The 12,468-nt window shown below is 46.9% G+C and overlaps 1 protein-coding gene across 12 annotated transcripts in view; it reads right to left on the minus strand.

Moving 5' to 3' along the window:
• mgat4c (mgat4 family member C) overlaps positions 1–12,468 on the minus strand; it is a 432,470-nt gene that overhangs the window by 80,586 nt on the left and 339,416 nt on the right. For 4 of the 12 annotated variants that reach the window (XM_038780734.1, XM_038780725.1, XM_038780726.1 and 1 more), the window contains exon 1: positions 9,085–9,538. The exons of the other annotated variants lie outside the window; for them this stretch is intronic. The gene's annotated coding sequence lies outside the window, so the exon portion shown is untranslated. Of the gene's footprint in view, positions 1–9,084; positions 9,539–12,468 lie in introns of those variants that run through there. 12 annotated transcript variants of the gene reach the window in all.

The raw sequence follows: 12,468 nt of genomic DNA on the forward strand, positions 1-12,468 counted from the left end.
AATTATGCATGCATTGGGGGTGTCTGACAGGTGCTGGCTGGTGGGGTTCAGCGGTGATCAGTGCTTGGACCCCAAATATTGGCTGTATATATATATATATATACAGCTATCAATGACTTGGATGAGGGAACCAAGTGTATTCCTTCCATATTATTCTGAAATAATATTACTAGGTGGGAATATTCATTGTAAGAACGGTGTTAAGAGACATCAAGGTGATTTTGACAAGTTGAGTGAGTGGGAAAATACATGGCAAGTGCAGTATAATGTGGATAAGTGTGAAGTTATCCACTTCAGGCAGAGAAACAGAATGGCAGAGAATAATTTAAGTGGTGATAGATTGGCAAATGTTGATGTACAAAGGGATCTGGGTATCCTGGTACATCAGTGACTAAAAGCAAGCTGGCCAGTACAGCAAGCAGTTAGGAAGGTGAATGGTATGTTGACTTTCATTGTCAGAACGGTCGGCACGGTAGCACAGTGGTTAGCAATGTTGCTCTACAGCGCCAGTGACCCGTATTTGTTTCCCAGCTTGGGTCACTGTTTGTGCGGAGTCTGCACGTTCTCCCCATGTCTGCGTGGGTTTCCTCCGGGTTTTCCGGTTTCCTCCCATGTCCCAAAAAACATGCTGTTAGGTGAATTAGATATTCTGAATTCTCCCTCTGTGTACGGTAACGGGTACCAGAGTAGGGGGACTAGGGAATTTTCACAGTAACTTCATTGCAGTGTAAATGTAAGACTACTTGTGGCACTAATAAAGGTGATTATTATTATTAAGAGGACTTGAGTACAGGAGCAAGGATGTCTTACTGCAGCTGTACAGGGCCTTGGTGAGACCACACCTGTTGTATTATGTGCAGTTTTGGTCTCCTTACCCAAGAAAAGATATGTGGCACGATCTAACCGAATGTGAACAGAGTCCCATAGCGCGAGATGAACCGGATGTTTCCCAGCGTTCAGAGCGCCATCCAGATAGATCGGGGTCTCAGCAGTGAGACCGCATTTAGCCCCGTTGTATGCATTGAGGAGCTTCACTTCCGGAACTCCTTAGTGCAGCGAGAGACGGGAAGCCGTTTCTAAATGGTGTCTCGCTCTCTAGAGTCCCTGATGCAACTCCCAAACCCACCAAAGTGCCAACTCACTGAATGGGGCTCTCTGGGGCCCCTGTACCTATGTCATGCAGCCCCCCCCCCCCCCCCCCCCCCCCAGTTCGATCACCACCATGCAAAAAATGCCAGCTTGCCACCACCAGCCTCTCACCCTGTCTCACCCACTTGGGAACCTTGGCAGTACCAGGTTAGCAATGGCAGGGTGATCAGGTGGCACCAGCAGTAACACCCTGCCCAGTGGACATGCATCTGGGCGCCTCCAATGTCCTGGGAGACTCCCCATAAGTGCCATTCCTCTGGTCCTCATTTGTGGAGACCAGCACTAAATGGCGCTTGTGCTCTTAAAACTCATGAACCTGTGATTACGCTGCCAGCCCGGACACCAGCCGTGCTGGCTCTGGCAGGAGAGGCTTCTGCCAGGCCGGGGGAGGGGCCCTGTCAACTGGCTACCCCCCAACGGCAGACCACCCAGGGCCACACCCACAACAGCCCCCAGTGAGGGCAACGCTAGGACCAGGGGCCCACACGGTGCCGGATACCGAAGAGGCAGGGTTGCGGGGATGGGGGAGGGATATGCATGGGCGGGGCCCACAGTGCCAACCAGGGCCACCGTGTATGCCATGGAACCTGGCTGGGCACAGCAGTATACGCGATGCTAACATGTAGCTAACATAGGGCAGCACGGTAGCATTGTGGTTAGCATAATTGCTTCACAGCTCCAGGGTCCCAGGTTCGATTCTGGGCTTGAGTCATGGCCGTCGTCTCTTATTAGATACCTTATGGAAGGCACCAAGAGGAAGAAAGTACTTGCTCGGGATCTGAATTTTTCTCGATGAGGAATGAAATGCCAGGCAGAACTGCACCTGCAGAAGAGGGGGAAAGTAAGGAAGTATCTTTCCTATCTGTGGAGAACATCCCTCCTCTTCTGAACTTTCACCTCAAAGACTTCCAATGTCCAGCTGTGATCTATGTCTTCTCTCTTTTGGTTCCTGAGCCATCCTGCAATGTGCTGCTGTGTGCCAGCCAGGCCAGCTCATTCCATCAATGGGATGCAAAGAATTCCCATGTGTAGGAAAATTGGGTCAAATCGGTATTCGAGCACTCAACTAGCAAATGTCTTGTTTGTCAAATTCAAGTTATGGTAATCAGCAATTTGGCCCCAATTTTACGCTAAATTTCAAGTCTTATTCACACTATTCTCATCCTTCGGCCAAAATTGCCCCCAGTGCCACTAACAGCTCCATGTGGGCAGCAGGGTAGCATGGTGGTTAGCATAAATGCTTCACAGCTCCAGGGTCGCAGGCTCGATTCCCGGCTTGGGTCACTGTCTGTGTGGAGTCTGCACATTCTCTCCGTGTCTGCGTGGGTTTCCTCCGGGTGCTCCGGTTTCCTCCCACAGTCCAAAGATGTGCAGGTTAGGTGGATTGGCCATGCTAAAATTGTTCTTAGTCCAAAATTGCCCTCAGTGTTGGGTGGGGTTACTGGGTTATGGGGATAGGGTGGAGATGTGGACCTTGGGTAGGGTGCTCTTTCCAAGAGCCGGTGCAGACTCGATGGGCCGAATGGCCTCCTTCTGCACTGTAAATTCTATGATCTATGATCTATGTTGGCCTGCGGCCCCTGTAGACAATGGCGTTTGGAGTTCAACCAGGAATTCTGGCCGCCGTGGCAATGGTTGCAACGCTGTGAGATGCCCTGCATGAGTGGGGGCCGCTTGGAGAGGAGAAGCTGCAGTAGTGGAATGTGCAGCAGCGGAACGGCCAGCAGCAGAACGGCCAGCAGAGGAACGGGCTGCAGAGGACCGGGCTGCAGAGGAGTAGGTGGCGGCCGCACAGGCTGGAGGGCCGGCCGCCCAACAGGCCGAGGAGGAGGAGGTGCCAAGGAGGCGCCCCATGAGGCCTCGTGTGTACCGGCAGTGCCTGTCATTCGAGGACCTGCTGGATCATGGGGGTATGAGGGATGGCACCTGCTCCAAGTGACCATCAAGGTGATGGTCGCCATGAACATTTATGCAACGGGGTCTTTCCCCTGGGGACCTGTCCGGGATCTCTCAGATCTCGCTACACAAGTGCATCCGGGCTGTCACGGAGGCCCTATATGTCCAGGCTCCTCAATACATCCAGTTCCATGTGGGCCGAGTCCACCAGGCTCGGGCAGCAGGGTTCGCTGCCGTCACCGGGATGGGAAGTACTCTCCATAACTTTCGCCGACCTCGCCGAACAGGCCAAGGCTTTGGCTGTCGGGATCCAGGAGACGATAGACGGGATGCATGTCACCCTATGGGCTCCTGTGGATAACAAGCCGCTCTACACTAACCGAAGGGGGTACCACTCGATGAACATCCAGCTGGTCTGTGACCATCAGCTGCGCTTCGTGCACATCTGTGCCCAATACCCGGGCAGTGTGCACGACTTCCTCATCCTGACACACGGTGATTCCTGAGACATGTTCAAGGGCAACCACGCCCCCCCCCCCCCCCCCCCCCCCCCCCTCCGGCTGAGGGGCTGGCTCCTGGGTGACAGGGGTTACAGCCCAGGCACAGCGAACGGCAAAGCCTGGTGGCCTTCCTCCCGGGCCGGGGTACAGGGTCATCCTCCTCTCCTCCACAGTTCCATGAGAGTGTCCAACTCAGCGTCCCTGAACCGTGGCACTGCCCTCCTTCCAGCCATCTTGTTGACTGGGACGGTGTGTATTGAGGGGATGGATTGTTTAAGTGTAGCTGCGGCATGTGAGCCTCATGTACTCCAATCACGGACCCGGCGAATTCGGCACCGGTTTCCATGGCATTGATTGTGATCCACGTGACAATGGTGTTGGCCCAATAAAGTAGCTGAATCGGCGCAGCTGTTGCACCATTTTTGTTTGTCGTAAAATGCCACAGTCCCCACACCGGCATCGGCACTTAGTCTCATAATCGTAGAATTCTCCTGCACTGCTTTTCAGGTACACGTGACCGGTGCATCTCACCCATACTTGCCATAGAGGGGAGTGCAGTGAAGGTTCACCAGACTGATTCGTGGGCTGGCAGGATTGTCTTATGAGGAGAGATTGGGTCGACTGGTCCTGTACTCACTGGAGTTCAGATGAATGGAGAGGGATCTCCTTGTAATGTCATTCTGACAGGGCTGAGCAGACTGGATGGAGGGATGATGTTCCCCTGGCTGGATAGTCCATAACAGGGCCTCATAATGTCAGCATAGAGGTTAGCAATTTAGGACTGACATTAGAAGAAATATCTATACTCAGAGGGTGGTGAACCTGTGGAATTCTATATTACGTTACCAAAAATAGTTGAGAAGGAAATAGATAGATTTCTAGACACTTCAGGTGTCAAGGGGTACGAGGAGAGAAGAGGATCAGCCATGAACATATTGAATGGTGGAATAGGATCGAGGGGCCGAATGGCCTACTCCTGCTCCTGTTTTCTATGTCCATATGGAACCTGTTGTAGGGGAGACCTGGCAGTTGATAGGTAAGTGACAGCTGCAAGAGATAGTGCTTTCAAGAGGTACGTAGTGTCTGTCAGGCAGGAGGAGGAGGAATAAGAACTCTTTCTCCAAACCCTTGCTTAAATAGTGCATCATGATCATCCTTCCCCCCGGGGCAGCAAGGTGGCACAGTGGATAGCATTGCTGCCTCACGGCACTGAGGACCCGGGTTCGAATCCCGCCCAGGGTCACTGTCTGTGTGGAGTTTGCACATTCTCCATGTGTCTGCGTGGGTTTCACCCCCACAACCCAAAGATGTGCAGGCTAGGTTGGTTGGCCATGCTAAGTTGTCCCTTAATTGGAAAATAATAATTGGGTGCTCTAAATTTATTTTTTAAATGTTTTAAATGATCATCCTCCCCTTACAATCAATTGGTCCACTGATGCCCCTTCAATCTGCCCACCACCCAGTGACCTGCCTACAGCCGCTGACCCATGTCAAACCCCTTCCCCACAATCTGTTGGCTGTGCTGCCCCCACCTGGAAACCTTTCCCCCCCCCCCCCATGCCCTGATTTTTTCCGATTGCCAAGGTCTGTTTCCATGCAGTGTCTCCTCACCTCTTAGCTTTCCCACCAAACAATCTGGCCCACTACCGGGTGGGAAGAGGAGAAAATTATTAATATCGAGATCCTGCCATTGATCCCAACACAATCTGCATTTCTGGGTTGCCCCTGACAACACATCCCTCCCCAATAAATATCAGAGCCCTGTAGAGTTCCACAGCAGGACAGGCCCATTGTTCAAGTCCTTTAAAGAACTATCCAATTAGTCCCCTTCCCCAAACTTTCCTCATAGCCCTGTCAATTTTACCATTTGAAGTATTTATCCAGTTCTTTTTTGGAAGTTACGAATGAACTTGCTTCCACCACTCTTTGCAGCAGTTCACATGTCCAGATCATAATTAATATTAAAACGTGGATTCACCACCTCATTTAAATGCATTTGTTATGAACTGGAGTGTCCTCCTTTTAAAACTTGATTATAATCCCCCTTCAAGGAACCAGGGTTAATATTGGAGAGTTACCTTGCAACACCACAATGTTTCGGGAGTGCGTTACAAGGCAAGGAGACAGTAAATTTATTCTGATGTTCTCAAACTATGAGCATGAAGCTTAAACACAATCCAGTCCCAAACCCCAAGTAGCAGTGTCATCTTAGCTTAGTGTTAGCATGTTTACTCATCTGTTAGAAGGCTACGAGTTCAAAACCCACTCCATGTAAGCGCATAATTCAAGCTGACACTTCAGAGGAGTACTGTATTGTTCGAGATACTGGAGGCGACTTTCAGCCTGCGTTACCATCAGTGAGAGCGGCCACACAGGCAGAAAAATCCCGCCAAAATCGGAAAATGAAGTTTTCGTCAGCGAGATCGCGTTTCACGATTTTCCAGGCCCCTCGCTGGTGATGTAACGAGGTTCACACCCAGAAAGGGTGGGAATATCATTTAAATATATTTTAATATATTCACCAAGCCCCCTGCCACATGATAACCATCAATCAATATTTATAGTTGGCAAGGTTTGTAACATGTTCTGGAAAACGAGAATCAGTCAATGGAATCCCCCGGGGCACAAAGGCAAGTATAGACTCCAGAGGGAGATGGACATGCCCAGGCAGTGCCCTGGCATCGTTGGCAGTTCCAACCTGGCAATGCCAACGATGCCGGGGGCAGTGCTCGGGGCGGACTATTCTGGTGAGCTGGACTGGGGGAGGGGTTCGTGTTATGTTTGTTGGGGGAAGGAGCCCCCGATGCTGCTGGTGGTGGGGGAAAGATAGGAGAGCCCGTGATGCTGACGATGATGGGGGCAGAGCTGGGAGATCTCCAATGTTGATGGTGGTGGGGGCAGGGGGAGAGGAGAGAGCCTCAATGCTGATGGCAATAGGGGCAGTGGGGGAGAGCCCCAGATGCTGCTGGTGGTCGGAACAGGGAGGGGGAAAAATCCCCAATGCTGATTGCAGTGTGGGGAGAGAAAGATGTTATATTACATTTTGTAATTGAATTTTCTAATATAACTAGTTAATTTTTCTGAAGCCAAGACCTGGTACCATGTTATATTACGTTTTGTAATATCTTGTTACTCATTTTCTTTCTGTAAGAATGGTCGTATGCGTGATGTTCAGTAACACTCAAAGTCTTCAAATAAAGCAAATACTGTTTATTGAGTAACGATAATAAATTAACAATGAGTTTGTTCACTCTTCAATAGCTATAACTGTAGATAAGATTAATAAGCTTAAATATATATAAAATGATGATTAACTGCACCTGCACACTAAGCTATCTCTCTCTAAATCTGTTCACTAGTCACTCCTAACACAAAGAGGCAGGAACGCTCTCTGAGTTTACCTTTCATACTTATATCTGGTGCTGCCATCTAGTGGTTTTCTAGCACTTGCTTATGTATGTTAACCCTTTACATACACTCAGATATACAGATCACTACAGGGGGGAGAGCCCCCAATTCTGATGGCAGTTGGGGAAGTGGGGGTGGAGGGGGGTGGGGGAGAGACTCAACTGTGGATGATGGTTGGGGGCAGGGGTGTGGGGAGAGCCCCCAATGCTGACGGTGATGGAGGAAGACGGGGGAGAGCCCCTGACTCTGATGGTGGTGGGGGCAGATGAGAGAGAGCCCCTGATCCTGATGGTGGACAGGAGGGGGTGGGGGGATAAAGAGAACCCTGACCAATACTTGTATTGGGGTGGGCGAATCTCCGATGATAATGGTCGTGGGAACGAGCTTGGGCGGGGAGCCCCCGAAGCTGATGGTTGTGGTTGCTCATGTGTGTGTGTGTGTGGGGGGGGGGGGGGGGGGGAGGGATCCTCTGTATCCTCCCCCTCTGTATGGGGGGAGTTTATATTCTGTGCTATCTTCTGTCCTTTAAATATGGCACCCGCGCTCTTCAGAGACTGCCTTCTATCAGTGCCCCCCCCCCTCCCCCCAAACCCACCCCCTCCCTCCACAGTGATGACCTGAAACATGCCACCTGAATTTTCCGAGAGGCTCAAAATCTGGACTAAAAAGTCAGTTGTGCAGCTGGAGAGTTACACGATGGGTTTTATCTGGAAAAATGTGGGAAATTTTACCCACTGTCTTCATGAATAAAGGTCCCTCTGCCTAGTTCAGTGGACGTATGGTGTATTTCCAGAGAAAAGCCAGTTCATCCCTTATCCATCATTCAATCACCACCAAAATAAATTAACTGGCCATTGATCACAGTGCTGTTTACGGGACTTTGCTGTCTGAAAATTGGCTATCTGTTTTGTCCATAAAACAACAATTAATTCACTTCAAAATGTATTAATCGTTTGTTGTAATTTGGGATGCCATGAGATTGTAAAACAAAATGCTACGTAAATGTCTGTTCATTCTTTACAGTGACTAAATGACAGCCATGGACAATTAACATTTTACTTTTATTGATGTGTAATTTTGTTTGATTTTGCATCTTGTTTACTACCATTAATCTTACACTGGCAGGATTAGACATAAAATGAAGCCACAAAATAAAATGAAGTGTGTGATCACCTCCCATGTCAGGGATAATCTTACTTAAAAATAACAATCTTCCTCTATTGGATAATTCATTATTAATTACCAATTCATTATTAACTACTGCTAGATGATGCTAATGATGCAAAACGTATTCTGTCAATAAACAGATTAATTTATACTTAATAATGATTTAGCATAATACAGTGCGTTGATTTTGTATTTTTCATTCCAGCTTACAGACAGCCGGAAGTAATAAGCATTATGCATTTCTCCCCTTTCTAAAGTACTGCTTCAGGGATAGTTAGTGCACAAGGTGGGAAAAAAAACACTCTCGTCCAGCTTGCAAGATAACCTGCTGCATCAGTCCGGCTTCACCTTCCTCTGCACTCGCACAGGAATCTGAAGTAGAGTGCCAGGGTACTCTCAGTATTCCCCCACCCACTTATTGCGATGCTTTCCACATCCATTACAGCAATATCCACATTATCTCTCTCAACCAAGTCATGTGCAACTGTCAGGGTTCAGCTACCACACATACACAGAAGCTATTATAGCTCATAAATTATTGAGGAGAGTGAATAATTCAAAAGGAGTTCTATTCAGCTTTTACTCTTTGGGACTCGATTTTTGAACATCAGTCGAACTGAGACGGACAAAAATTTCCCCCTTTTGGGGGGGGTGGGGGGCTAATAGCAAACAGAAACCTGCCACCACCAAAAGACAGAAGAAATGATGGAGCGTTTTTTCCTCAGGTTTGCCTCTTTTCTTCACCACAAATTAAATCCACATGAAGCAAATAAACTGAAATCAAGGTTTCCATTCAGAAAGCAAACAAGTCTCACAACGTTCTTCTCAAACAGATCAAAATAAAATTACATCAAATACATTACGCGTCTATGAAAGTACATTTGGAAGCATACAGTGGTAATTCCAACCAATCACATTTTATGAAATGGACTATGACTGAATCAAAAATAATCAAACTACTCACTGCACACAACGTTTCTACAGCCTCAGCCTGGAACTTGTGCAGCCACAGTTACAATGAATACAAGCCCTCCAGCAGACGCTTAAATGTCTTCACTGCTACTTATGAAATCCATTTGCACATGCCACAGCTGACAGCACAGATGCTGTCCTTTTCTTATATACCCATCCATTTGTTTCAGTAATCCCACATAGCATTAAGGTCTAACCATATTACTGTTTGCCAGTTAAGACCCGTTCCTTCTTGATGAGCGTTAGTTTTATTACCCTGCTGTAGAAATAAAGTAATACAGAAAAGCCAATGATTCCTGCTGGGAGAGTCTGCGTTCTATTAAAGGTCTGCTTCAGACATCCTCTCCTCTTTCTTCCTCTAGATTGCAGGCTCTTTTATACAAACTGAGGTCTGGATAATAGAGTAAAAGTCTCTTAAAGCAAGCACCTCGACGCTGAGCAAAACCTTTCAGTCCTTTGTAGGAGACGACTCGTGTAGAGTCCATATGAATGGATCAATGGACTGAACTGAGCGAGTAAACATTTCCTTTACTAGAATGTTCTTTGCATGGATCATGCAAATTAATAGGCATTGATAGATGACATTTTAATAGGTTCTCCTTGGTATTTAGACAATATGTATAGGTGGTACAAGGCACTCAAATGTCGTGTGTGTCAGCCAAATACACACCATGATAACAGTGCTGTACTTGAAAAATTAATTTAGAATTACTTTTATATTAAAGTTAGAAGAAAGCATCTGCATGATATTATTTTTTAAAATTTAGAGTGCCCAATTATTTCCTTTCCCAATTAAGGGGCAATTTAGCGTGGCCAATCCACATACCCGGCACATCTTTGAGTTGTGGCGGTGAAACCCACGAAAACACGGGGAGAATGTGCAAACTCCACACAGACAGTGACTCGGGCCCGGTATCGAACCCGGGTCTTCGGCACCATGAGGCGTTAGTGCTAACCACTGAGCCACCATGCCGCCCTACACTAGATCATTTAAATGTTCAACAGCCAGACTGAGTCAAAGGCTGGTAGTATTTGCATTAATCTTTATTCGTGTCCTAGACCACATTGCATCTATAAGCTATGGAAATGTACATTAAAAGTGAAGCTATGTTTGCTATGGGCAGCACGGTAGCACAAGTGGATAGCACTGTGGCTTCACAGCGCCAGAGTCCCAGGTTCGATTCCCCGCTGGGTCACTGTCTGTGCGGAGTCTGCACGTTCTCCCCGTGCCTCTGTGGGTTTCCTCCGGGTGCTCCGGTTTCCTCCCACAGTCCAAAGACGTGCAGGTTAGGTGGATTGGCATGATAAATTTCCCTTAGTGACTAAAAAGGGTAGGTGTTTACAGGGTTACGGGGATAGGGTGGAAGTGAGGGCTTAAATGGGTCGGTGCAGACTCGATGGACCGAGTGGGCTCCTTCTGCACTGTACTTTCTATGTTTGTAAATAGTTAAATGTGTAGGCTTCGATAGAACTTAACGGAGCTATGTTTTACTTTTAAAATACTATAAGCATGGACCTTATTAAAATGGAGCGCATTTACAAATGGATCAACTATTTGTCAAAATTACCTGATTTGCAGAATAATTATATTTCGACTATTGAGAACACAATTTAAACAGCCAGACAAAGGGCACTTTATGTGGTTTGTAGTAAAACTATGAACACATTTACAGTTACATTCCCAATACCACACAAAGGAAATCCACCTTCTGATTCCTGATATGAAAATATGCAAACACAGACATTTCAGAATTATGCAAGTCCCTTAAAACAGAATTACACAGTCATGTGGAATGAAGGTTGGAAAAAAAAACAGCACAGCAAAAATGCTAATATTGCTTTCTGGTTCTTTAGAAACAGGACAGCCAGGGTCAGTCAATTAATTATTTGGCTGCCTAGCCCTTTTTCATTGGATCAGGGATAACTCTCAAGCCGAACAAATTTTAATTGTAAAGTTGAAATGGATGAAAGAATTACAGATAAGCCGCATTGGTGTTCCTCTCTAGTTGGTGTTCCTCTCTAGTTGGTATTCCTCTCTAGTTGATATTCCTCTCCAGTTGGTATTCCTCTCCAGTTGGTGTTCCTCTCCAGTTGGTGTTCCTCTCTGGTTGGTATTCCTCTCTAGTTGGTATTCCACTCTAGTTGGTATTCCTCTCTAGTTGGTGTTCCTCTCTAGTTGGTATTCCTCTCTAGTTAGTATTCCACTCTAGTTGATATTCCTCTCTGGTTGGTATTCCTCTCTGGTTGGTATTCCACTCTAGTTGGTGTTCCTCTTTAGTTGGTATTCCTCTCTAGTTGGTATTCCTCTCTGGTTGGTATTCCTCTCTAGTTGGTATTCCTCTCTAGTTGGTATGCCGCTCTAGTTGGTATTCCTCTCTAGTTGGTATTCCTCTCTAGTTGGTATGCCACTCTAGTTGGTATTCCTCTCTAGTTGGTATTCCTCTCTAGTTGGTATTCCTCTCTAGTTGGTATTCCTCTCTAGTTGGTGTTCCTCTCTAGTTGGTGTTCCTCTCTAGTTGGTATTCCTCTCTAGTTGGTATTCCACTCTAGTTGGTATTCCTCTCTGGTTGTTATTCCTCTCTAGTTGTTATTCCTCTCTAGTTGGTATTCCCCTCTAGTTGTTATTCCTCTCTAGTTGGTATTCCTCTCTAGTTGGTATTCCCCTCTAGTTGTTATTCCTCTCTAGTTGGTATTCCTCTCTAGTTGGTATTCCCCTCTAGTTGGTATTTCACTCTAGTTGTTATTCCTCTCTAGTTGGTATTCCTCTCTAGTTGGTATTCCCCTCTAGTTGTTATTCCTCTCTAGTTGGTATTCCTCTCTAGTTGGTATTCCCCTCTAGTTGGTATTCCTCTCTAGTTGGTATTCCTCTCTAGTTGGTATTCCCCTCTAGTTGTTATTCCTCTCTAGTTGTTATTCCTTTCTAGTTGTTATTCCTCTCTAGTTGGTATTCCTCTCTAGTTGGTATTCCCCTCTAGTTGGTATTCCTCTCTAGTTGGTATTCCCCTCTAGTTGTTATTCCTCTCTAGTTGGTATTCCACTCTAGTTGGTATTCCCCTCTAGTTGGTATTCCTGTCTAGTTGTTATTCCTCTCTAGTTGGTATTCCTCTCTAGTTGGTATTCCCCTCTAGTTGGTATTCCTCTCTAGTTGGTATTCCTCTCTATTCAACTGTGGATGATGATTGGGGGCAGGGGTGTGGGGAGAGCCCCCAATGCTGACGGTGATGGCTGGGGCCTCAACTTTTTACAATTTATCTAAATGACTGGGATGAAAGGACTGAAGGTATGGATGCTAAATTTGCTGATGACTCAGAGATATGTAGGAAAGTCAATTGAAGCAGATGTAACAACATAAATTGGTTAAGTGAGTGGGCAGAAA

This window comes from Scyliorhinus canicula, chromosome 20, assembly GCF_902713615.1.
Source record: "Scyliorhinus canicula chromosome 20, sScyCan1.1, whole genome shotgun sequence".
NCBI classification, from domain to species: domain Eukaryota; kingdom Metazoa; phylum Chordata; class Chondrichthyes; order Carcharhiniformes; family Scyliorhinidae; genus Scyliorhinus; species Scyliorhinus canicula.